Source organism: Manis javanica, chromosome 6 (assembly GCF_040802235.1).
Source record: "Manis javanica isolate MJ-LG chromosome 6, MJ_LKY, whole genome shotgun sequence".
NCBI lineage: Eukaryota > Metazoa > Chordata > Mammalia > Pholidota > Manidae > Manis > Manis javanica.
Genome location: NC_133161.1, coordinates 26782270 through 26808920, shown reverse-complemented (window position 1 = coordinate 26808920; position 26651 = coordinate 26782270). Strand labels below are relative to the sequence as shown.

The window sequence follows — 26651 nt, the reverse complement described above, 5'->3', positions numbered from 1 at the left end:
AAACAAAAATCTGTCTTCTAAAGTAGTAACTGCGCTGTGTTTAATCTACCCAACCTAAAATGAATCACACCATTGGGTAATCATGGATTAGTCCACTTAAAATATGTTCTTTACAAATATAAAAACATTACAAATACTGTTCATTCATTCACAGTTGTCTACTATGTGCCAGGGAGTTTACATTCACTGCCTCATTTAATCTTCAAAACACAATACGAGGTATTGAACATGTTGTTTTAATTATTTCTCTTTTACAGATTTTGCAACTAAAATTCAACAAGGCCAAGTAAAATGTCCCAGCTACTAACTGGTATAAGAATATTTAAATCCAGTTCATTCTGGCTCCTAAGGCAATTTTTTTTTTGTTTTTTGTACTAGTCATGTGACATTATGTCACCATAATGACTTGGCACAAAACCATACAATTTACAATTTGTTTATAGGAACATCATTTGGTTGGTTTAGGGACTGTAGCTCTACCGCTTGCTTTTTTTAATGAGCCTTATGAATGGACATAATTTATGTGAAACTCGGGGTCAGATATAAAGAGAAAGATTCCTTCTTTATACATTCTGATTACCTCCATGAAGAAGTTGGATTGTTTGGGATGCTTAAGGGTAGACAGTCACTGTGAGGGGAGAAGGAAACCAGCTTTATGTGGCCATCCCACATGCCTCCGCAGGCTTCTCTTCCGGGTGTCTCTTTATCATGCCACATTTACTCCCAAATTTATGTTTTACTTCAGGCCTCTCCCTCTTCCAAGAATGTGTTTGCCTTTTCTTTCTTTAAATCCCAGCCATCCTTGAAGTCTGACCTTGTAAATTTATCTCAGATTTGCTGTTTTCTAAAAATCTGTCCTTCTAATTCCTGAGTTTCCCTGTGCCCGCCACAGAGGCTCCCCGGGCCTCCTGCCTCCAGAGGGTCTGGAGTGTTTCCCCTGATGCACATTCCCTGCCCTCAAGCTGAAACGGAGCATCATGTTCAGTTGGCTCCCTGCATAGTTTTCATGCACACTGAAATTTGAGAATCATCAACTTAGTATCTGCAAGATGCATTTTGGCTGTGAGCAGACTTACATTAATTACTATTTTAATAGTGCATGTAAATCTTAAATATTCAATAAGATTACTAACTTTGAGCATATCCATTTACTTCCCTTATGTCCCTAGCAAAGTGCCAAGGACAAGTGAAACTTGTCCTCTAAACTTACCTATAAATAGAGATAAATGGGAACTTAGTGCTTACATAGGGTGGTTTATAAGAGCAGGTCTTCAGTAGAGTGTTTAGGTTTGCAAAGAGATATGGCTTGTCCAATGTGTCCAGTGCAGGAATATTTCCTCCATTGCAAATGTGCCCATAAATACTTACAGAAAGTGTACATATTTGGTATACATTTTGACTAGCAAAAATAAGTCAGAATGCTTTTATTGTTGGTGCAAGAAGCCAGGTGCATTTGTATATAAAATACTGTGTTTGCTTCAAATATGGGTTATTATTTTCAATCTTAGAATTTTTAGAGTTCAATGTGCACACCAGTTTTAGTAAATTGTTATTGTTGAGACTATGGGGATAAGGAATGTAAGTCAGGTTTTCTCCTCAAAGTCATTGTTTCTAAGCCTTGACTAATTTCATTATGAAACTCACTTATGGTGCATCCCCTTTTATAAATTCTGGTTACCTTCATAAATTCTACAGCCTCACTGCATTGTGAAGGATCTCTGAGCTGTGTCCCCAATATATTGGCACTTTTTAATATTTTCAATTACATTATGCTCACATTTCTATTTCTTAAGAATATGAATTCACTTGATGAAAGCAAAATGTATAGATAATGTATTGAGTAGAATTTTCAGGCCCACATCAATTAACAGTATCAGTTTTTCTTTTCATTTCCTAAAATAAAAAAGTCATTATCTAGGGAAGGATAAGCTACTTTAGAGATTCCAGATTCATGCACAAGTCCTAAATATGTAAATTGGTACCATTTATTATTAACCATGACTTCAATAATCATTCCTCCAATACCATAAAGTACATGACTGATTGAACAGATGAAGCTTGAACTGTGTCCTGTGAGGTGAGGACCTGACCTCCCGTGAACTGAGAAGCGAAGCAAATTCCAAAAGTGAAGAATCTACTTCTAGCAAAAACAGCAGCTTCCAGAATACCTTAGCACTCCCGCCCAGACATGACTGGTCACACCCTGGACCAGGCGGGGAGGAATGTGTTCTCTTGATCAAGCCTGACCGTGCCTTTATCTTGGGCCCTTTGGGCGATGAAAGGCAGAGAGTGTCAGGGGTGGAGAGAGGATGAGGGCGATGTTGAGAAAGAGGGAAGAGGAGATCAGACATTCTGGAAGACTCAGCACAGCATAGGAAGTGGGTTAAAGCTACCCCAAATGTCTTGAACTCTATTTATTCCTGCTTCCTGCCTGTCCCCTGCCCAGCCACCTTGTCTATTAGTTATATTTCAGTGGTGTTGTTATCCTTGTGAGAACTTTTAGGGTATTCAGACATAAACCCAGGACTCCTGGATGTAGCATTTATTGTTTGCACCTGGATGGGAGGGCACACCAGAGTGTAAGGTGCCTTGAGAAGATTGCTGTGATTCTAGGGCTCCTAGAAATGGACGCTGAGGAGCAGAAGTGGATCAAACAGAACTACATATCGATCCCAGGGGCCCCAAGTGTTCACTTTCTTGTAAAGTCAGGAAGATTTTATACAGCTCAAATTAGGCAGCAAGAAACTGACTTTGGGTAGAGCTAAAGAGATGACTTTAAAGAAACTAGTGCGGTAAAAATTTCCCCTGGTGATCTCAGTTTTGCTATGAATTCATTGCTATGAATTGGCTGCTTAAAGCCAAATGTGTTCATTTTTCTCTCTCAGAAAAAAAAAAGGCACTTCTCTCATCATCTTTACCACCAAAAATATTGTCCATTTGAGTGTGGAACATCTCCTGACCCTGATGACAATGAAAAGCTGAAGTATTAACATAGTTTCTAGTGGTAACTTCATTTTAAGTGTAGTAAGTGGCATTGACACACTCCAGATTACTGTTAAGCTGACCCATCTTTCTCAGAAGTTATTTTTTACCTAAGTGTAGAATATTTCACAATATACCATTAACATGAATACGGAAGTTAGCCAGGCTGCCTGCCCTCTTGCAGTAATTATCCTACAGCATCCACTGCTCTTCACTAATTATTTTCTTTTATTATTTGGGTTTGGTGGCTCTCAGTCCAAAATGGTTGCTTACAGAGGAAATTCATTGTTTAGGAGAAGGAAATGTGAGCTTTGTGACTATTTATGACCTTTTAAAGAAACATACTAACATTTATTCTCATCAGTTATTATGCTTACATTTTTGTCCATTTTCTTTACTGTAGATTCAAAGAGGTACATTTTCAGAATAGCACTTTTTTCAATTTATATGATTGTACAGTTAAACCACATCAATTGATAAATGGTGAGGACACAGCTTAATTTCTATTTTTAGCCCAGATTAACATGATATAAAATGATGGTGATAAGGAGTAGTTTGAACACTGAGATGTTTTAAAAGAAATGAGGCTAATAAAATGGACTCTTCTAGTGAATGAATTAATGTGAATTAGATACTGTGCCATCACAAGTGAGCTTGCTGTCAAGGGCACATACCAAAGAACTCCCAGTGACTTAGTAGAGCCCAAGACAAATGCTATGGGAAGGCAATTAATTCTGATCCTCTGTTATTTTTCATAACAATTTCTATTTTCATAGTCCCTAAAATAACTAATTATAAATTCTCATGGCAAGTGACCCCACCTAATGTGGCTTTCTCTACCTTTGGAGAATCACAGTATATCTGGTTCGGAAAATTGTTCTAGACACCAATGAAATATTGGCGCCAAAAAGCCCACTCTTTCTCAGCCATTTTTGAATACATCCATCATTCCATATTTAAATATGCCCTCACCTCTCTGATGGATTTTTGTCCCCTGACACAGAGCCAAAATTTGTCTTCTTATAGTTTCCATCTACTGTTTTAATTCTGGTTTTTTTGAGATTAAAGGGTGGGGGAATGTCAAGCTGTTCTTCCACATGGCAACTTTTATATATATGAAGTCTTCCCTTACCCATTTGCTTCAACTGTTCCTCACATCTCAAATTTTAAGTCTCTTCATTATCCTGGGCACTCATATTAGATTAAGAACATCAGCTAGCTTTTTTTCTGTGTCATTGGCCTGATACCTGATTAATGTGCTATTGTAGACACTGTTTGGCAGAGAGCAGCAGGACTGGACTATCGTCTGCCTGCTTCTGAATGTAGATTGTAGAGTAATACAGGCTGCACTGAAGCTTTTTTGCATTGCCCTACTACATTGCTGAAGCGTTTTGAGCATACTACCCAATAAACATTTAAACTATATTCTATGTGCTATAGCTAAGAAATATCTATCCTGTCATCCTAATAAATATGGAAAAATTTCCTTTTTAATTTCCATCTTGTTAGATTTTTACATTTAAACTGCGATGATTTCTGTCATTCATTATATCCATGTTATACACATATTTAACAATCATGCCTTCCATATTTTTATCTAAAATCACTGATAATATATTCAACAGGTTTCCTTGTCCAAATACCTTCCTTCAAGTTGACACTTTTGCATAAGAAAGCAGCTTTTAGATATTATCATTAATTCAGGTCTAGTGAACTATCTCTTTTTTTAATAGTTCATTCTAGAGTCTGGCCCAAGATTGACATCTCACTCACTGACGTGCAATTAACAGCAATGCTTTTTGCCTTGTTGACAATCAAGAGGGCATGTTTCTGTGTCTGCGTTTGCACCCAAATCCACATTTCCTATAAAAATTTTGTATCTACCTTCCTAGAAAGTTGGATTACACATCTGATTGTCTATCCTTCCATTCCTTGGCTAGCATAAATACCTAAAAGGACATAAATAGTATTTTCTAGGGTTAAGTTACTTTCAACTTCACTAACCAATTCTTCCTCTATACTTTGAAATATACATTTGTCTGGATAAGAAGTGTTAGTAATTATACTTATTGTAGCATTGATTTCCCCAGAGAGAGATCATCCACTAATAATTACTCAAAAGTTAGAAATTTTCATATTTTCTATTTAGAAAGGAATGTTATCAGTATTAAATATATGCAAATGCACATTTGTGACTCATAAACAGACAACCAGAAAGTCACATGTGGAGTTGGTGTGAACCTAATAGTACTGGAAACCATGAGCATATTTTCTCCTGGCCACTCTTCCCTCTTTTCTCTTATAAGGATATTATCTCCTGGGCAGACTCAGGATCAGCCACTCAGAGACCTCAGCTGCTGAGGAAAGAGAACGCCTGGACCAGGAAGGACCAAAGCTGAGCGGATGGACTCCAGACTCCCCCTTCAGGGAGGGAGGCATCACCTGAAATTACAAAGGCCCAGGAAAGGAGAAATCATATTCCTGATGGCTAGTATTTTGTATTTGTCATATCACTGATTTCCAACAACAATCTAATTTTTATCAGTGAGGCTCTGAGAGGTTAGAGTAGCTTGCTTGAGGTCCCTCTAATGAAGTCGAGACCCAGATCTGTGATTCTCAAGTCGGTGCTCTTTCTTCCCAGCTCACTATCGGTTCTGGCTTTATGTGGAGACCATAACTGGATGCCAATCAGTGAAGAAGGCACAGACCACAAGGCGTACAAGGTCAGAATGTCTAAAGACAGAGGGCCTCGGTCACTTCCAAGCTTGCTGTTTCTGGACAGATTGTGGGAAACAGGGTGCAGCCACTGGGAGGAGGTGTCTGCGTTGCATCCTGGCCAATTGCATTCAGGTAAAATAGCAATCTTTCCCAAGTAAGTAATTTGTTGTTGGATTAAGAGCTGAGAGTGAGGTAGAGATGCATTAATTTAGGAAAATTGGCAGAGATCGGTGGGGTGGTAGCTGGGTGGCCATAAGTTGCCTGTTGGTGGTGACTTGAAGAGCCAGCATATCAGGTGCATTGCTAAGTTGACAAATTGGACCAATTTTCCCAGGACTGAGAGTTTCCTGGGACATGGGACTTGATGACATGCAGCATCAAGAAAGCTCCATCAACCAGAGATGTGATCATTTTATTAACTCTGTCCTTTCATCCCCTCGCCTCATTCCATTTATCGGTGAAGCCTTTTGCAATGCTTTCAAATCTCTCACCTCTCCCATCTCCATGACCACTGTTTGCTCAGCTCTTACCATCTCTGACTATTACTGGCCTCCTAACTGGCCCCTGTCTCTGTTCCTGACATCTTCCACAAAGATGCATCCTCCACTATGCTACCAAAAAGACCTTCCCAAATTAATCTGACCACATTGTTGTCCTGTTCAGACATTTCAATGGCTCTCCACTCTGGGAAAAAAAAAAGTTTAATATCCATACGCAATTATAAAAACCCTACAGGCTATATTATAAATGCAAGTTCATGTTCTCAGCTTCATCTTTCTTCACTGCCTGCTTCACATCTGATACTTTTCTATAAAGCAAAGTTCTCCAGCAAATTATCTGCAATCTTCTCCCAATGAGAATGCAAAATTCTCATATTCTCTTACATCTCCAAGTCTCCGCATTGGATTTTCATTCTCTTTGGAGCATTATTTTGAGCTTTAGGAAGGTACATAATTTGTCTTTCAATGGCCAATTTAATCTCTCTCAACTTCAGGATTCCCTCCATATCTAAAACATTCAAGGCAGTGGTCTGCTATTCCCCTATCCCATGATTTCATAAAAAAGAGTATTGCTTGATTTTCACCTGTGACTGTGGCACCCTCATGGTCTGACAGCCTCATGGTAACTCTTTTCATCTTAACACTATGCCCAGGCGCAGTTGGCTTAGCTAATGTATTATATGATAACTGATAGATCGACTCTTTCACATTGGGAGAGGCACTCCAGTTCATTCAGTAGATAGTTTCTCTAAATATTTATTGCACTTGCATAGTTACCACAAGTTTGAAAGTTCCTTCTATTTTTAAACTTTCTCAAGACCTTGGCTATAGCCTCCTACCACCTTTACTTCGCTGTGAGCATCCCCCAGGTAAATACATTTACCTTTATAGGCTTTACTATTGTCTGTTTAAAAATCAAGGATTTATATTACATGATTCTCACATCTTTTCTAGTTCTTACATTCTATATTTCTAGGACTGACATATAATCAAATAATTTCTTTTCAGTACATATATTAAAATTTTCCTTTAAAAAATGTAGACTTTTGAAAATTTCTAGAAAAATCTAGATATTTCTAACCAGTGAGGCTATGCTTACCCTAAAAATGAAAAAATTCTAAAAAACATAAGAGAAGCCATCTAAAATCAATCCAAACAAGCAGTCAAGAGGTTTGCTACCTAAAACAGTTTTTTAACAAAACGTACTGCCATAGCGAACCTCAAGAAATCCAGTTTACATAGTGTAAGGCAAACTTTAAGATGATTTTACACAGAATCATTGATCTTCTCATAGATTCAGAAGCTCTCTGTCACCACTCATCCTGGAAGACGTTCTGTAGACATTAAACTGTTTCTTTGGATTGACTTCACTGACACGTTTTCACTAATTATCTGCCAGCCAGTGCTTGGCCTGGGAATGTGCAATTTGAAATTGGGTGAAAGGCACAATTAGCAGAGACTAACTTGGAATCAAGGAAAATTGGGGCAAAAGAAAAACTACTGTCATGAAGGTGCCAAGACAACTCAATGGGAAAAGAAGAATCTTGTCAATAAATAGTGTCAGGACAACTGGATATCCTTATATGAAAAAATGAAGTTGTATCCCTGCCTCACACTATATATAAAAATTAACTCAAAATGAGTCAAATAACTAAATATAAGGGCTGAAACTATAAAACTCTTAGAAGACACATAGGTTTAAATCTTTGTGACCTTGGATTATTTATTTGTTTGTTTTTATTGGCTTTAATCTAGTTGATTTTTTATTGAGATATCATGGACTTATTATATTAGTCTTGGTGTACAACACTTAAAATTTGTATATATTGAGAAATGATCACCACAGTAATTTTAGTTAACATCCATCACCATACGTAGTTACAAATTATTTTTTCTTGTGATAAAAACTTTTAAGATCTACTCTCTTAGCAACTTTCAAGTGTACCATACAATATTATTAACTATAGCCACCATAGTGTACATTACATCACCATGACCTATTTATTTTATAACTGAAAGTTTGTACGTTTTGATCGCCTTCACCTATTTTGCCCACCCTGCTCACCCCCTTGGCATTGGGTTTTTTTTAGATAGGATACCAAAAACACCGGTAACTAAAGAAAAGCTAGACAAAGTGGGCTTTATCAGAATTAAAAACTTTTGTTTTCAAAGACACCATCAAGAAAGTGAAAAGTGAAAAGACAAAGAAGTATAAACTTACAGTTAGAAAATAAATAATTCATGAAGATGAAAAGCACAGCATAGGGAATAAAAAAAACAAATGAAAAGTTTATTTGAGTGAAGTGAAGAGATAACCCACAGAATGGGAGAAAATATTTGCAAATCATATATCTAACAAGGGTCTAGTATCTAGAATATGTATTTTTAAAAAGTATTACAACTCAACAATAAAAAAGATCCCAAATTTTTAGAAAATGAGCAAGGGATTTAAATAGAGCTTTATGTAAAGAAGATATATAAATGGTCAATATACACATGAGAAGATGCTCAAAATCATTGGCCACCAAAGAAATGCAAATCAAAACCATAATAGAATATTAATGTATACCCACTTGTGTGGCTATAATAAAAACAGGACAGACAATAACAAATGTTGGCAAAGATATAGAGAAATTGAACCCTATACATGGATGGTGGGAATACAAAATTGTACAGCTGCTTTGAAAAACAGTTTGGAAGTTCCTCAAAAAGTTAAACACAGAGTTACCATATGACCTAGCAATTCCACATTTAGGTATATATCTAAGAGAAATGAAAACACCTGTCTATACATAAAAACTTGTACATGAATTTTCACAACAGCATTTTTCTTAAGATCTTTGGAAAGTGGAAACAGCCCACAGGTACATTAAATGATAAGTGGGTAAATAAAAGGTGGTATATCCACATAATGGGATATTATTATTATAGCATAAAAAGGAATGAAATTCTGATACATGCTACAACATAGATAAACTTTGAAAATCTTATGTTAAGCAAAAGAAGCCAGATGCAAAAGGCCTCATATTTCATGGTAACATAATGAAGTACCCAGGACAGACAAATCCATAGCAACAGAAAGTAGATTGTCAGGGGTTGGGAAAAATGGAGAAAGGGTAGTAACTGCTAATAGAGATGGACTTTCCTTTTTGATTATGAAAATATTCTGGAATTAGTGGTGACAGTTACACAACATTGTGACTATACTGAAAACCGCTGAATTGTGTACTTCAAGAGTGAACATTATAGTATGTGAAGCATATCTCAATTTAACAAAAGGTAATACTACTCAAAATTACATAAAAAATATGGAATTATTTGAAAAGTACAAAGCACTTTATCAGCAGTTCTCAATTTAGTCTCAGAACTCTATACTCTTACCTAAAAATTGTTTTCTCATACCCTATTAGAAAATAAAGTAGGAAAAATTTAAATTTTAGCAATTTGCTTTAAACTAAAATGAATGACCCTATTATATGCTAACATAAATATCTTAAGGAACATAAATTTACTTTCAAAAAATTATGAGACTAATAGTATATGGTTTTGTATTTTTTGAAAATTTCTTTAGAGACTATATTGGATTCTACATTCCATCTGTTGTATCACCTGTCATGCTGCCTCTGGAAAACCCCACTGCATACTTGTGAGATAATGAGAGAGGAAAAAGCAAATAATCTCTTTGTTTCATTATACAAGTAGTTTTGACCTTGCAGACCCTCTGAAAGGGTATTAGGGAACCTACAGGGGTCCCCGAACCACATTTTGAGAAGCACTGAACTAAACAAATATGAGATGAACTACTGTTAATAGAAAGTAGTTTATCTCCTAAGGATAATAGGTAGTTAGAGGTATCTATTAAACCTGGTGTTGATGAAAAGAAATCTTCATACTGTAAGAAAAGTGTAGTTGTTAAATTCTTGCACATGGACTGTTCTGTGTTGTGATGATCACAAACACAAATATCAATACGGACTGAGGTAGCCAAGAATAGGGTAAATGCATATTTTATTGTCCAAACCTGGATACTTTTGAGAATAAAAGAGATACTGTGAAGAATTACTCTGGGATCCCAGGCAAACTGCATCATGTGGTTCCCTTAGCCAGGGCAGAAACTGAGAGTTAAACTGAGTCTAAAAATAAAAATTTGGGACACCTGGGAGGTCTAGGAACAGTGTTCTGGTTGGAGGGAATGACATGGTGACAGGAATGAAAGTGGCCCTGAGTAGATCATTTCATAGTATAGAGAGCTTTTAGAAATCCTGAGAGCCCACAGAATCTTCAGATTAACTAGGACTTTTGCTAAGAATTTTAGACATTTGAGGTAATCCATCTTTTGAGTGTCAAAAATTAATATAAGTGACAAAATTATCTCTATTAGAGAAGGATCTTATCTATATCATCTCGGTAGATTTGCCAGTTCACAGGTTACAAGAGCTTAATCCTGTAAAGAGAACAGAATGCATTTGTGGTAAAAGTAACTGGGAAATTCATACCTCCTTCACTTAAGAGGACCACTGGATGAAAGCACTTTAATTAAGAAGATTGTCCTTCCCTGGTTAACAAATAAAACAGCCCTCAAGTGGGGACTGCAAACCCAAATGCCTTCAGATATAAGACTGTCAGAAATGGAAGAGGAGAGCAAGCTGAGGACTTAGCAAAAGAGCCAATAGTTGGTGTTGTAGAGATGATCCTCCGAAACCTGACAAAGGTAGAGCCAATCTGATGAGAGTAACCATTTTAAAAGAAAACTGCTGGGCTGCCTTCCAAGGGAAGGGGAGGAGGGGCTACTCCCCCTGCCTCAGCTGGCTGGCTGCGGACACAAGGACCTCCAAGGAGGCTCCCTGGGCCCACGGAGACTCAGCAGAAGCAGCAGCAGCTGTGGATTTACCTGCTCCCCCACATACAGCCCCCTTTCCTGATCCCTGATGAAAACCAGCCTAATGGGCAGAGTGAAAGCTTTGGTAGAGCAGCTGCCTCAATGGCCCCCTCCGCCCTGTATGTAGCCCCTTAATAAGACTCATTTACTCAACGAGTTGGACCTGGTCAACTCATTCCTTTGGCCTGTCGGTTCCCTCACAATTTGCTAGAAGGAGTTTCATTTACATCTCCCTGGGAAATTCTCATGACAGTGGGTCACTCCAGGAGGCAACCATGCTTAGGACCAGCTCGTAGGCATGAGACACTACAAGTCCCAGGTTATAGTTCTGTTTTTTCAAAAAAACTCAGAAACATATCTTTTATGTGAAATGGCCTGATACTTAAATGTTGGCAACTGATTCAATATGACAACAGTGGGAATGGAAAAGAGGAATCAAAATTAAACATGTGAACTTTTAGGAGGTGAATCCATTAGACTAGAAGACAAATTGGATAAAGGGTCTGAGAAATAAAGGGTCATTGGTAGCCTGCTTGAAGGGACAGGGAGAATGCTAATCTTAACTAGCACTGGGAAAATAGAAGGGCAACTATAACAAAGGGTGTAAAGTGAAAAGAGATTATTATATATTTCAATATGTATATGTTTACTTTGAGTGCTCTAGAAATTCACATATTTCATTTTCTAATAATATTGACCTAATAAGATAATCATGTATTTATAAAACCCTTGGTTGTGTTCAAGGAATTGAGATGCTCACTGAAACTCAAAACTACTTGACTTCTATTCTCTGAGATAAATATGTATTAGAGTTTTTCAAATTTAGGATACAGATAGAAAGAAATATTAAAGGGTTGACATTTTCAGCAAGTCATCAGATGTTCTTTTCCTGGTATTTAGTTTTGTCTAATTAGTGGTTTACTTATTGAAATAACCAGTCTGGACTACAAGGAAGAGGATAGGAAGGACGAATTGCTTTGTCCCACATCTACCATGATTCTTTTCCTCTCAGGCAGGCAGTATGGAAATTCCTTGGGGGTGTCACTGTGGGATGTGTGGCTCTGATCTGACCCTGCCAGCAAAATGGCAACCAGTGAACATGCTCTTGGCTCCTTGTGGAGGCAACTCTGGCAGGCACAGCTTCCCTCCTGGTGAGATACGTAGGGAGAGTGAGGCCCTAGAGCTGTGAAAAGACCTTCCTGTACCTTGGCTGCTTCTTCAGAGCTCCCGCAGGTCCCTTGGAACTTTTGTTGAACAAGCCAAAATTCTTTCCTTTTCACCAGTGGAATTTGGGCAGCGAGAAGCCTCTTTTCTTTACCTTTATTTATTCCTAGGTAATGTAGGCACTCATTTCCTCTTGGAAGCAGTTACTGAGTAAATTAGGTCTCTCCAGCTCTGAACAAAGATCTGTCTTCATAGACTCCTTTCATCTACGCAGTTCTGCCCAGCTACTGTTACATGGCCTGAAAAAACTTCCCACCCTCTTTTGATTCCATTGTACTTATAAAAACAAATAACAAACCACAAAGTGCTCCTGACATATTTGTACCTTCATAAAACCTAGACAAGTGATTCTAGATTTATCAGAATAATCTTTACTTAGCTGCATATGATATATACAATATAATACATAAAATATTAGCAGTGGTGTGATAGAATGAGGCTCAGGTTTGGAGTCAGCAGTCTTGGGTTGTGATCTCAGTTCTGCAGATTGACTTTAAGCTATGTGAACTTGGGCAAGTCAGTTAGCGTCTTTAAACATTATCTAAGTGACAGGATTGTCTTGAGGCCATGAGATATTTGTAGAAATATTTTGTTAACTGCTAAGAGCTGTACCAACGATGTCTCACTGATGTAGCAAAGGAACAGAAAGGATGTAGTGCACTCAGGACCCAGCATGGCCTACAGGGCCTGAGTAATCTGGACATAGTGATGAGACTCCTCCCTCACCCTCCATCACCAGCCCCTAACTCACTGTGCTTTGGCACCTCCTGGCCATGCATTCCACATGGGGCTTTTCACAGGTATTCTCTCTGTATTCTATTTCCATTTCTCCTGACCACCACAGGCTGATTCTTTAAGTTTCAACCTGAATATCAGTTCTTCAGATAAACCTTCCGGGGCTCCAGAATTAGCTAGGTTTATCCCAACTAGACCCTCATAGGGACTGTGCTTCTGCTTTTTATCATCTCTCATAACTGTAATTTAACAATAATTTCTACAGTTAATGGTATAATGCCAGTAAAATTTCTATAAGAGCAAGAGGGATTTCTATCTCATTATGGGGACCTAGCTCTTAGGGTTTGGGACAGTGCCTAAGATATAGATAGGACTCAATAAGTATTGCATGAAGGAATGACTAAACCCACCATGGGTTTTCACACTTTCATGCTTTTGCATATACTGATGCATCTGGTTGGGAGAACTTTCTCTCCTCTTCAAGCAGATTTCCTTCTTCACTGAGTGAATCAGTTCAGGGCTCCCCACCATTAGACATTCATTTTAAGGCCTAAGTAACTCCTAAATGCTCCCTTAGTACCTTGTATTTACCTCCATTACAGATGCTACTAGATTTACCTGTGTGTTGTTAAAAAAATAATACCGATGTCCAGACATTACCTCAGACAGACTAAACCAGTATCTCTCTCTCAGAGGCCAGCATCATCATTTCTGGGAAGATCTCCCTGGCATCATTACGAAGCCAGAGTTGACAACCACCGATTATTATACTATATTCTTATTATCTGTTGATATGCCTACCTCTGCCAGGAGGCTGAGGCCTTTTGATATAAGACTTTGTCTTCTTATTCATTGTTCTATTCTCTGGATGTAGCAGAGAACCAAGTATTTCAGTGAGTATCTAAAAAATGCTTTGAACGAATGGTTAGATGAATGTATATCATAGGAATAGAAGTTAGTACATGTCAACACCAGACCACTTTTATATCAGATAGGGTGGTAAGGGAATGCTTTAATAAAGACAATGACTTCTAAGTATCACACCAAGGCATTCTCTAATGAAAGAGAAAAATCTATAATATATGATATTTGACAAAATTCAAGATGCTTTTCTTGATTACCCTTGTGGATAATACAATATTTCAGTCATATCACAGAGAGCTTTTTAAAAGCATTTGGTTGGCTAAGAGAGAGAAGCTGGATTGAGAACTATTGTGAATTGAAACCAACACATGTACAAGTTTCACACACAAAGGCCAGTAGAATAATCATTGCATTTTCTTTTTAGCCCTAAATATAGAACAGCTAAACAGGATAATATTTGGAGAAAGAAAATGAATAAAGTTATGTTTTTCTAAAATTTGATTGCCAAGAACATACTGATTTAATCAGTAGAGGCTTCATCCATAATTTTGCATTTATTGGTAGTTCTTTTCTTTTTCAACCTCTGAGTAGTATTCAATTTATGGATATGCCCCAGTTTTTTAATCCAGCCATCAGTTGATAGACATTTTGATTGTTGCCAGTCTTTGGCTATTCTAGATAAAAGTTATGAACACTTGCATACATGCCTTTTGTGGATATATGTTTTCATTTCTTTTGAGTAAATTCTTAGGCGTGGGATTGCTGAGTCATTTGTAAAGCATATGATAAAAAAACTGCCAGCCTGTTTTCCAATGTAGCTCAATCATCTTGCATGCCTATCAGCACAGTGTAAATTCTACTTTTTCCACATCCTTGTCAACACTTGGTATTATCAGGTTTTAAAATTTAATCACTCTAGTTAGTATCTGATGGTATCTCAATATGGCTTAAATTTGCATTTCTTTATTGCATAATGATGTTGATATTTTTTCATGTGCTTATTAGCTATTCAAATATATATTCCTTGGAAAAGTTTGAGTTTAAGTCTTTGGACTATTTTTAAAAATTCAGGATGTTTGGTCCTCCTACTATTCCTATTATTATTATTACTGTGTTGTAAGTGTTCTTTGTATATTCTCAATACAAGTGTTTTATTGGATATGTGTTGTCTTTCAAATCACACTGCATATGCTGGTCTTACTTATATTAAGGTTACAATTTCTGTTATTTCAAATTCCTTATGGGAATTCTGCCTTACATGGAAAAGTAAGGAGAGACATGGGTGGAGTCTCTCCAATTAAAATCAATGATGCTCTGATGAAAAATTTAAGTAAACAAGGCAGAGAGGTCATCTAATCGCTGTACATGTAAACCTGAATTTCTAGAATCTTTTACCTAGTGGCTGGACAGAGCCTGTAAAAGCATCCATCTCTTTTCTTACACTGGCTCTTGCCTTTTCTTAGAGTGATTTTCTGTCGAGAGTCTTGGCATATTGGTCATTCTTTCAACCTGAGTTTTCATTGCTGTAATATACCTCTACTCCACTTAGGAAGGAGATGGATTATAAAGAACATAATAAACATACCCACATACTGTTATTATAGTTTATTACTTATTGAGAGCCAACTAAGTTGTTTTGACATGATTTAGTAATAGGAGATTCTGAACATCACCAACGATCACCTATCACTCAAATTTCAGCTCCTGGATTGTCTAGTAAAAGACTTCATCCGTAACAGGTATTCATTAAATCAAAGTAAGGGTTTCACTGAATCAAATTTTGGTAGGAATCCTTCCAATATGCCTTTGCTATGTATTGCCCCTAAATACTATGAGCATGGATAGTTCTTGCTCTCTGAGGATGTCTACTGGCAAACTAGCAGAACCTCAGATTCAGACAGATTGTGCCTAGGCCACTGAAGCAAGGGCTTTCACAAAAATAACTTAAATTTCTCCTTGTGGAATTCAGCCACCATTCCGTGGATCTGATGCAACAAGCTCAGAACTCTCCTGACACATACATACAGCCACCTGCTTGAGATTTTTCTTAGCTTTCCCTCATCCAAACTCATAATTTTTCTACACACCATCCTTCACCCACTTGTACAGGCAAAATCTAGTTTTCCTTGGCATCTTCCTCTTCTTCACCCTACATCCAACCCACTATGAGGTCTTTCTGGTTCTAGCTCCTAAACATCTTTTGTCTTGTTTTGTTTTTCCTTTTCCTCTCCACCTTATCAATACCACCCAAGTTTAAGCTACCATCACCTTTTGCCTCCTAATTCAGTCTTACTGCCTTCCAATCCTTTCTCCCATGTCGTTGAAAATCTGATGCATCACTGCCCTCTCTCCCTCTTCATTGGCTTTGAATTGCTCTTAAAGACACAGCTGCCTAACAGCCTGCAGATCTTTGTTCTCTCTTCCCCCCAGCTCCCTCACACACTGTGGACCCACCACTCACTGTGCATCAGTAGCTCTGGCCTTTAGTTCTTTACAGTCAGCAGAAGTCCACCCTAAACCCAGCATCCACATACACTCGTTCTTTTGCTTGGAATGATGTTCCTTCTCTTCTGTGTCAGGTTATTTCCTATTTATCCCTCAATCTCAATTCATTTCCTCGGGAAAGCCTTCCCTGACCTTGCAATTCACGTATGTCTGTGAGTTCATCCTATTAGTGTCTATCATGTACTCACATTTAAGTTTTATAAGGACCTTCTCTTTTCTCCCAATACCTAGCATAAAGTATGTGCTCAATAAATAGGTGTTAAATCAACAAATGAGTAAGTTTTCCTCTCACCGAGCCGTCAGTCCACTTAGAATGTGCAAGTCTTCCTTCAGAGAGCTTCTCTGCTCTACTTACTCCCGATTCTTATACACTGTAACAACCGCAGCTCAAGTCAAGTCACCCCGGTCTAGACTGCAAACCCCTTGAAAAGAATCCTGCCTTTTTCATCTTTTTAATTTCTACAATGTTTATGTAGGATACTTTGAATGAATGGAGGGAGGGTGTAAATGAATGCATGACCTTCCTTGTCTTGTCATTTTCTGTTACTCTGACTCTTGAGTTCCTGAATTTCTTGGCCATCTAATTGATGTAAAGCTTTTGCTATCTAATATTATTTTAAGTTCTTGAATAGTACCATCAGTAGTCTATTTGACTCAGCTTCAAGCTCCACACCTTAGTTTGTGCAAATTCCCAGCACAATGCTATGCAAAACAGATCCCCTAGTCCTTACAGTCCTCCACTGCGCTGATTTTCTGCTCTGGACATGCTCCTCCCCATTCCTCCTCGCAGGTGCCATGCCCCTTCCTGTCTCACGGTGTGGGTATATGCTATACCACTGTTGGAATGCCCTCCCTCTTCTCTCCTACCATTTAGAATCTACATATAGTTTTAGAGACTAAGTACTTCATCCTGCTGTGGTAGTATACTGCGGCAATGTGTGTTCTGGTCTGGGCCAGGCAAACTTGCATTAAGTATGGATTCTGGCATTACTGACTCTGGGACTATGATTGAAATACAGGTTTAAGACACGCTATCCTCATTTATAAAATGGGAATAAAAAGAGTATATTGTTTTCCCTTGGTAAGTAGGAATATAAAAAGGATTGTTGTGAGGATTAAATCAGAGAAAGCACATAAAGTGCTTTGCATATGGTGAGCACTTAATGTTCAGTAAATGCTAGCCATTGTTGTTATAATGGTAGTAATTGATAACAATAATTAAAAAAACCTTTGGCTATTTAGCCCACACTGATCTCTCCTTTCTCTGACTTTCTATTGCACTGAAAGACAGCTCCACCCAGCTAGGCCTTCACTGTTCCCTTATTATGTCATACGTGTAGGTTTTGCCTCCTCAATTCAATTGTAGGCTCCTAAAAGGCACCTAACACAAAGCCAACCTCATAGTAGGGATGCTGTATAAACTTGCTGATTGGTTGACGGTTTCGCCTTCAGGCTGCTGAAATAAAACCTAATAATGTCACCCAGGGAAACAATTCAGATTAGGAGTGGGCTTTTTTGAAATCTCTGAAATCTAATTAATGGAAAATGGTCTGTGCTGTAGCTCTAGACACAATGCAAGAGGAGAACAATGAATGTTCTTGTTGGAATCACAATGGAAGCCATTTCTTATAGCAAATGTCCTAAACTGGGTTGCAGAGCATGGCATGTGATGTTCTCCCTATAAATTTGAGAGTAGTAATCTTGCAATATCTATTCTGCTTTTGCAGACATTCATTTGTCTTCAAACTGGAACTTCCTTTTCTGAAAGCACAGATTTGTTGGCTGTCAACACCTGTGATGAAACTCCTTCATCATTCTGAGGATGATAATTAAGAACATTCACCGCATCCCACACCAAGCAGAGGATCATAAAGGACCCAGAAAATATCGAGGAGTATAAATATACAAAAATCGCTTCATACATTTGTTCTTTGACCTTATTTTATAAATGCTCCCACTGTGTACCTTTTAGTACATACAATTGAACACATAGAATTTGGCATTAAAGGGATGAATGGGTCATCCAAAAAAGTTCTGGGAAAGTGAATTATGGCAACAGCAGAAACGAAGGAAGCACATTTCCCAAAGGATTTTGTGACTGCTCTGGAGAGTTTTACTCTCCTTTCCAAACAACCACTTATTTAAATTCTCCTTTTCCAATCACTACTACACCCACCAGCATCTACTGTCTCCTGCTTGTCCTGCTGCCCTGTCCTGCTAGACCCATGTTTGTCTTCCAGATGTCTTCAACAACCCATTCAGAGTTTTCCACTGTATCTTTCCAAACTTACCTTGGCATCTCTGAATTGCATGCTAATCTCACACCCTAAATTTCAACATGTATTATGTCCCTCAGTAGCATTTGTTGAACATTTAATAAGCATTTACTATGTTCCTGATACTGTTCTAAATACTTACATACATCACCTCATCTAATCCTCCAATACATCTATGAAGTAATTGTTTTGCTTTCTTATACAGAATGAATTTGTTCATCATCAAGCCACATCAGCCATTTGCCAGCCTAGATAAATAAACATTGAATCCTAACACGGTAGGCTCTATTTGATCCCCAAGTGTCTTATGTCAGCTTGGGCTGTGATAACATAATACCATAAACGTGTGAGTTAAGCAACAATCACTTATTTCTCACAGTTCTGGAGGCTGGGAAGTTCAAGATCAGTGTGCCAGCATGTTGGGGTCCTGGTGGGAGTGCTCTTTTTAGCTGACAGATGGCCACCTTCTTGCTGTGTCCTCACATGGTGGAGAAAAGGATCATTTTTGTCTATTATTATGAGGACACTAATTCCATTCATGAAGGTCCACCCTCATGACCTAATTACCTCCCAAGTGGCCCATCTCCAAATACAACCACATTATGGTTCAGGGCTTCAACATATGAACTTGGGGGGACCATGAACATTCAGTGCATGCACCCAGCATACTCAATTTGATGCTTCCTCAATTTGGGCTGCCTACTTTTTCTTAATATCTGAACTCCTTAACCTAGTTTTTTAATATCTGAACATCTATTGGTATTCAGTGAGTATGCTTTTCATCCCTCTTATCCTTCGATCTTGTCCTCTTTGCTGATTCCACCAGCTCAGTTTGGATGATGCATGACTCCATGACTGTCTCCTTCGATGCTGTGCTCACCACTGTTCACACTACTCTGGATATGCTGGCATTCAAATCCCTAATAGTACATCCCTAGCCTTGCCTGCTCCCACATTCCAAGCCTGGAGCTATTGTAAAATCATGTGTCAGCTGGACAAGCCTAGACCCCAATACAGAATAATATATATTTGCTCAGCTCTCATCAACCTCAGCTGGGCACTCGCTGCTGTTTGCAATTCATTTATCCAGCTTTTATTAATTTGTTGGTACCCTCCTTGCCCCTGGCTACACACAAACTTGCAAGTAGTGAGGTTTTAAGAAAAATATGTTTGGACTGATAAAAGAAACTACTTGAATTTAGTACTACCTCTAATTTAAGGTATAATTTATTAATCACAAAAGTGAATAGCATAGCTTCATTGCAGAGATAGGAAGCATATCATCTCCTCTGTTTATAGACAATGTTTTATATTTTATATAACTTTCCTTAACTAGCAATAACTCTGGTTCCACAGATGGAAAAAACACTGGAAAATAAGCAATTCAATTATTTTGTCTCATTAATTAGCACATGCTACCTATTTCATGTGCTTATGCCAAGCTTAGTAACCCAATTTTTATATTAGTATAACTTCTTGATAACAAAAGTAGTTAAGAAAATGGCCCTCTTCAAACAATATTGCTTCTCTCTCACTTACCAACTTTACATTTCCCTGTCTGGCCCCGGAAGATGACTGGTTAGCCAGAGACGGGTAAGATTCCTCAAGGGAGGAACAACCTAAGACAGGCACATTTGCAGGGGGGCCATCAGGTGAGAAATTGGGGATCAACAGAAGTGAGGCTTAGAACCTCACCCCCCCTGTTTTGAGAGAAATCTTCTGCATCCATGGATGTTTTGTTGCCCTTGTCTAGCTTGGATTAATACTTAGCTTATAGGCACAGACCTGATCATCTACATTTGCTTTCTTACAGCACTAAACTATGTTTTCTACCTTTATCTTGCATCTACCTACCACTTCAGCATTTTATTAAAAATAATAATAATAATAATAATAATAATAATAATAATGGAGAAATGTGGGATTCACATATAAATCAAGTATAAAAATCAAACGAATATTCATATTTGACCTGATTGTTTATAGTTCATAATGCGTGATCAAAACCGAAAGTTTCTGTGACGACTGCCCTTGTACTGTTCACCATGTAAGAACTTATTCACTATGTAAGAATTTGTACACCATGTAAGAACTTGTTCGTTGTGCTTCAGAAGATCCGAGACTGATGAGAATTAGACTTGGGGTAGATTAATGATTGTGCATTGAGTCCCCTGTACAGAATTTTATTGTTGTTAACTGTTAACAACCATTTGATCAATAAATATGAGAGATGCCCTCTCAAAAAAAAAAAAAAAAAGAAAATGGCCTTGGACTCAAAATGATTCTGTTGAACACTAAATTCCACACAACTATCTGTAATGGCCTTGGACAAACCACTTACTACACTGTGCTTCCACTTCTTACTAAAAAAATCTATCTAATGTGATAAGAATATTTACCCTGTAAGGTTATTATAAAAATTAAATGACCTAATGCACGTAAAGTGCTTGGTGTATTATTTAAAGAATATAGTAATCACAAAATAAATACTCCTACTAAAATTGCTGCTGTTATCATTATCATTGCCACGTCTGTAATGTTTGCCTAACAAATACAACTCAACTTCGAATGTAAATGATTCATCTTTCTCAGATTGAGGCACTCCATGAGTAGATAGAATTTTTTTAACCAAATTGGTACACTTTTGAGATTTAAAGAGGATTCATGAATATGAATGCTGGGATAGCAACCATAAACTGAATGTGTTCTCTGAAACCAGAATGTATGGTCATGGGAAATAATATCCTCAGGGAACGGTTTACTATAGCTCTACTTTTGGCCCTGTGTGTTCCTTTTCCAATTAGTTTTAAAGACATAAGCACTTACCAGTTGGTTAGACCTTAACATTGCCTATATTACCCAATATAAATTACAATGTCAAATTATTAAGTCTAAAATCAGTACTATTACTGTCATTTATTCATTGGTGTTCATGTCATGGGCACTTCATGCATGTTTGTTTATAAGTGAAAACCTTGCCTAACGTCTCTAGAAAATCAAAAGGTGAATTCCCTAACTAGTATCAGGAAGGCCCAGACTTCCGTCATTATTCATACACAGTGCTGGTATCTATGTCTTGTCTGGAAACTATATATATATATACTTATCTGTATCTATATGTTATCTTTGTATTTCTCCTTTTTTGTTGTTGTTGTTTGTTTTTGGTCTTTCTGGCCTTTCTTTTTAGATTAAGTGTTCTCTTTATGGTAGAGGGCAGATCCTGAACAAAGGGATTGACATGCGCTCTCCAGTTAGAGTAAAAACATGAGATGGGTTGACACCAAATAGAGTCTTACCATTCTATGTCTTTATTCTGACCTCCTTCCCTCTCATTCCTGTCTAATTACTTTAAGTACAAATCATGGAGGGGGGCTTCATAGACGTTTGTTAACAGACACCACTATGTTGGCATTGAAAAAAATTTAGGTTATGAGCAATAAAAAATATAATCTAAATCATACTGCCCTGTTTTCTACAGAATCATTTGCATTCCTGTCACATCAAATGAATAGAGCAATGAATTCTGTGAGTCTCCATATACAATTTTCCTAAAGGGTTATTCATTTACAATGCCAAAAGTGAAAGGAAAACAAATGATTTTTTTCTCTTACAATGGGGCACTTCAGAAAGTGCCAAAGGCCATTTTGTTTTAACTAGTCAATTTTGAAAAATGCCCTTCCTCTCCCCACATCTTCATCCTGTCCTAACTCCACCTCACTGCCATCAAAACACAAAAAGAGAGTCAGTGAGTAGCAGCCTTTGTTTCAACCCCTGATTCTTATCCTTACTTTTACTGCTAAAGTAGGGGGAAGTGGGTCATTTTCCTCCCCATAACTAGTGTTGCTCTTGGGACTAGTTAAAGCTTCTTTGGGGCAAGAGAGAGAAATTAGAGATGGATGACTTGTGCTTTCTTATTACCTTCTTGCAAAAATAGATCCAACTTCTGCTCCAGTATATAGTATTGCCATCAAAAACAAAATGCAGGTTTTCAAAATTTTTAGATTAATACAAAATTTTGTTTCCCTGTGTAGATAAAACTACTTATCCAACTGATGAAAAGCCCTATTCCTAGCGTTGTTTTCGCTTATAGAAGAGTTGAAATTACGGTCCCATCAACAACCTCTCTTCAGCGTTCCACTACAGCCAAGTGCAGAGCCTCCGAGGATTACGGCTGGGGTTCAGGCCACTCTAAACAAAGCCATCTTCACTCTTGGAGATGAAGTTCATAACTCATTGTATTCATGGTAGAACTCCGAACTTGAATGCCTCAATGCTGTAATGATTTATAAAGAATAAAATATCCAGGCAAGGTGTACTGAGACCAAACAACAAATCCAGGAGAAGTAAACACAAATAAATGAACCGGACAGTCAGCCACATTTCTTTCTGTTTGAGCTTTATAAATTCTCTCTCTTACATGTGATTTCTTGAGGAGAGTGGAACCCCTCCTCTTTACCTTGCTTCAACTAACTCTTCACATAGATACGACAGACAGTAAGGTTTAGGTAAGTGCACAGCCACATGGGATGATTCCTCACACCCCCAAGACAGCCCGTAAGCAGAACTCCATGCATGTGCCCATCCTAGCCTTATCACTTCCAGTTCGTATTGCTGGTTTATGCTAAAATTTTGTCTCCTCTAGAAAGCCTTCCCTAACACTTCAAAAAAGATAAAGGACTCTTAGTTGCTTCAAAAACTGCCTCCTTCCCTTGCTTGTACTTGTAAAAGCAGGGCTCTTACAGCTCAGGCATCTCAGATGTGCTCGGGTCAGGCACCCCAAAGTACAGGTGTGGCTCTCTTTCCTCTCAGTGCCCACTTGGTTTTCTTGTTCTCTCCTTTGGATTTACAGATATCCTGGCATATAAGGAGTGTTAGGGGGATCAGGTTATCTAATAAGAAGACTAAGCATATACTAAAGGCACAAACAAAGGAAGGTCACATGGAACAGGCAGAAGAGAGAGGAGTTCAGCTTCAATTCAATGATCTAGAACTTTGTGATCAAAACATATGATATTTTCATACCAGCATATATATAAGTTTGAATCGTGAAAAAATACTTTGATTAGAATTATATGAAAGAGATGCATCAAAATCTTGTAATTGTTTGGGGTCTTTCAAGATCTCAGTCTGGCCTTCAGGTGGGTGTGCACACGGGAGAGTTGGACGGAGGCCCAGCCAGCCGAGTCTCCGGCAAGGGTGGGCACGGCTCCCACTGGCCAGGCCCTGGTGAGGCGCTGGTGCAATAGCATCAGGAGGGTAACCTACTGGCACAGGTCTGGTTGTATATGGTGGGCCATTTTCTCCTGAGTAAAGCAAACAGGGACTGAGCACCAGCACCCCCACCCCCTTCCCGCCCCATCCCCCTGAACACACACACACAAAAGGCTCTGAACTCTTGAGTATGCTTCCCATGGTGGTTTTTTTCCCTAAGTCCACTCACTCAATTCTAGAATGTTCTCAGATAACTTCTCAGGAATCATCCTAGGCCTTTATTGAGTATCCTCCCCTCAGTTTGCCCTTTCACCCTTTTCCCCTTTACTCTTTTATTCTTGTCCCATGGTCTTGTCCTCTTTATCCTTCCAAACCCTCCCCCACTCTTTCATTCATTTACAAAAGATGAGGCAGCACAATGACTGTTACATAATTAAGGAATATTTTGGAAGAGGTTATTTGGTGGCACTTTTTCAGTTAAATTTCTGCTGTTAATAAACCAGAATAAAAAGTGGAGAAAGGTTATTGACCTTTTTTTGACTATTTTTTTCCTGATACCCCTTTCCTCTTTGCACTCTGGTAAGTACACTTCAAAGATGAGTTAACTGAACAATTTAGTCTTTACCACATTATGTGCAACATTCATTAACTCAATATTTGATTAAATCACTTGAGCACCTTCTTGCTCTCATAGAACTTACAAGTCTGTAGACCAAGATGAGAAACAAGTGAAAAAAACACTTACTATATATTTGTAAATCATGGTACTATTATAGCAGGTATCAATTGGGTCAAATGAGTCTGAAATGTCATATTAATTTGTTTTCTTCAAACAAAATAAACCTACCCCTGAATCCCCAATCTATCAGGCTGGCAAGAAATTCAATCTCAGTTACTTTAGGAGATACCTCCTCCTTCCTAAGGTTGCAACTAAATTCCCAAGGAAACATTTAAGTGCCTGGAATTTGGGGAGGAACCTGTAGTCTTCAGGCCGGCCTGGCTGGGACTGGATTGCTGAGGTCATTGAGCCCACAGGATCCTGGGTGGGAAGGCAGCCTGAGGCCCCAGGCTTCACTTGAACCTCAGAACTCTCAGCTGAGGCAATGAGCCTAGTTCCAAGGGACCCACATTTCTAGAGACACAATACTGAGCCCTGCTCATTGGAACTCTGAACCTTCCCTGAAATACTGCCAGGAAACTGGAACAGGACCACTACCTGTAGATTCACATTCCTCTGCCCCTTTCCCAGGGTTTGGGAATGTTTTTCTACCATCTAACCCCCAGCCTCTCAGTCATGAGCCTTTCTTCTGTCCCCTCTGGAATACCCAGTACAATTTTCCTCTTTAAAACTGAGCTTTCCAAAAACCTCACAGAGAAAAATAAAGGCAACAAAACACAATAGCTCTCACTATTTTGATTCCTCTATACCAGCAAAAAGAAACTTGGCGCTTCCATTTCTTAGTTGGGTGATGGTGACCCTTTCCTGGAACTCCTGCGTCACAGTTTCTTGAACTGTAAAATGGGAATAAATAACTTGATAGCTCCTCCTGATACACAAAAACAAACAGGGCTGCACAGAAAGATGGTAACAAGGTGGAGCCTCTGATATAAAAAGTCAGACAGGGCCTACCTGGAGGCTAAGCGGGAGGTGAAGAAGCTAGCCACAGCAGGAGCAGGGCTGAGAAGCGCTCCTGGCAGGGAGGGTCCCGTGTGAACAGCCTGGAGGTGAACCGGATCTCTGAGGCTTCTGGACTGAAGGACCAGCTTTAGTTGAAAGAAGCTTATTAGTTGATGAAGAGAGTTATAAAATCAAGTTGGAGAGATAATAATAGGGAATCTTTCCACATGCCAATCACCCCTTGTATCCTCACGGGTACTACCTCATATAACCCTCACAATCAGCTTCGATTAAGAACCCTGTATGTAACTGGCAGAAACACATAACTCCTGCCCTCAAGATGTTGATATTCTAAAGAAGAGGCATAAGCAAATAAACGGTAACAACGTTGTGTTGAAGATGAATGACATAAGCACAAGGAGTGACTAGAACATAGAAAAAAGACACTTAGTCCAGACTGTGGGGGAGATCATGGAGGCTTTCTGGAGGTGACGCATCTGGGTGGAATTGTAAGGAGGGTGCCAGGCAAAGAGGCCAAGGCTTCACATTCAGTAGGATTCACATGTAGAGGGAATCAGGGATGAGAGCTCCTTGTCCACTTAGAGAATGCTCAAGTTTCTCACAAGAATCAATAGTACCGCCCCTTAGGGCATGGCTCATCGCCTGGTACAGCACGGCCTCCCAGCCAGTCTGCCATGGTTGGAGTCCTGGTGCTTTCATTTCTTGGTTGGGTCGTAAAGACATGTAAACTCCTCTGTCTCAGTTTCTTCAACTGTAAAATGGGAATAATAATAGTGTCTCCTAAGTTAATTGCTATGAGGATGAAATGAGTAAATCAGAGTAAAGAACTGGCACACAAATATATCATATTGACTTGCATTTCCCATGCTTAAAAAGTCACCAGCAGATCCCAAAACATTTTTTCAGTTTTATTTCTGTTTAAACTGTCATACTCCATTATTATTCTGCGCTGTATTACCACAGTTGTTAAGTCACTCTCAAGGCAAGAGGAAGTGGAATAGCCCACATTTCCCCTTTTTTTTAGGAAGGCAAGAGGGAGATGCTTCCCCATGAATACTGGAATGCTTCTTCTTAAGTTCGGGAGTCTTCTTTACTCCTTGATCACTATAATAGATTTT

General features: G+C 38.5%; 1 long non-coding RNA gene across 1 annotated transcript in view; it reads left to right on the top strand.

The window, feature by feature from the left end:
* The window catches only part of LOC140849864 (uncharacterized), a 30026-nt gene extending 8856 nt beyond the window's left edge, over positions 1-21170 (top strand). The window contains exons 2-3 of the long non-coding RNA XR_012132154.1: positions 5624-5832; positions 18135-21170. This is a non-coding gene — a long non-coding RNA (uncharacterized lncRNA). The remainder of the gene's footprint in view (positions 1-5623; positions 5833-18134) is intronic.
* Positions 21171-26651: the final 5481 nt, after the last annotated feature.